At 46.1% G+C, this 1,348-nt stretch overlaps 1 pseudogene; it reads right to left on the reverse strand.

Annotated features, from left to right (window-relative positions):
* Nucleotides 1-332: 332 nt before the first annotated feature.
* On the reverse strand, nt 333-935 carry LOC110295412 (annotated as a pseudogene).
* Between the last annotated feature and the right edge of the window lie 413 nt (nt 936-1,348).

Raw genomic sequence — 1,348 nt, forward strand, 5'->3', positions numbered from 1 at the left:
CTGCCTTGTACCTGTGAGGCGTCACACACGTGTCCAAAAAGTCTGAAGGATAAAGTCCTAGGAATGTAGCTGCTGGTCAACAGAAGTGAACTTTTGGACATTTGATGGATTGTGTCCTATTAGCTTCCACAGGAACATACTGATGCATGCATGTTCCTTCCAGTACTGGAGGCCTGAGGCCCCAGCAACCTGCTCATCATGAACTGGCATTTTCAAGATGCAAGACCTCAGTCATCCAAGGGTTAAAAAGGAAAACACTTCAGAGTGGGTTTTTTTTTTTTTTACTGTTCTAAATTGTTTATTGAATATGAATTTTACAGATATCACGTGTATTAGCGGTAACAGTGGAGCTGGAGACTATTGCACCTTCTCGAGACTGCACGGCGAGAACCACCAATCATGTGGTGGAACTTTCCAAGGCCACGGCTCTTTCGGCCAGCAGATATCAACCCACGCATCTCTCTGTGCTTGTGGACTGGTTTAGTGATTCACTGGGTGTCAGTCAGGATTTCTGCTGATAGCTTTAGAGAGTGGATCAATGAGGGTAACCTCAAAAACTTTGTATGTGGAATCCTCACCAGCCCAGTAGGAATTCAGGACTCTCAAAGCCCCATAATGGCGCCCAGCTCTCTCCTCAGCAACAGACTGAAGGCTTTGGGCAAATTTCAGCTGGTTAACACCATGATGGCACCCTTAGGAACCAGGCGTTTGCGACCACAACGGCAGACAGGAATCCTGTAAATGACATAGCCTTGCTTAGTCTTGTAATCCAGTCTTCGCGCTTTATCAGGCCAGGTGGGGCAGAGAACCCTGTTCAGCGCAGAGAGCTGGCGATATCGCCAGCAGCGGACCCTCAGAATCACGTCGCATCACGTCGGACTGCTTCTTCCTCCATAGCTCCTGGATGTATTTGTATGCACCCATCTTGGCTCGCCTGATGACTGCTGCCAGAGGAAAGCCAGAGTGGTTTTAAATTACATTTCTACCATAGCTCAGTGAAGCATTTGGAAATATGCTTAACAACTATCTGGCTTTCATTTTCTGCAAAGTTTGTTTTCTATCTTCAATTACCTGGACTGAATAAGTCAACCTTCCGGGCTTGTGAATCTGGTCTTGAAACTGGGGATTCTGGTCCAATTTCTTAAGTGTTGGGACAAGAGTGCTATGAAAATGTGTTGGCTGACACCACGGTGAAGAAAACAGTGATATTTGACTCACCCCTCTTGTGAAAAATTTGTAAAAATTCTGAAGGTTACCACAGAGACCAGGAAAGAAATTTGAAGTTGAGCTAAAGGTTCAGGCATCCCGAGTTGAGCCTGTGACCCGGGAACATTTGCTCAGAGTGCAA

The sequence above is a fragment of the Mus caroli genome, chromosome 5 (genome assembly GCF_900094665.2).
Source record: "Mus caroli chromosome 5, CAROLI_EIJ_v1.1, whole genome shotgun sequence".
Taxonomy (NCBI): domain Eukaryota; kingdom Metazoa; phylum Chordata; class Mammalia; order Rodentia; family Muridae; genus Mus; species Mus caroli.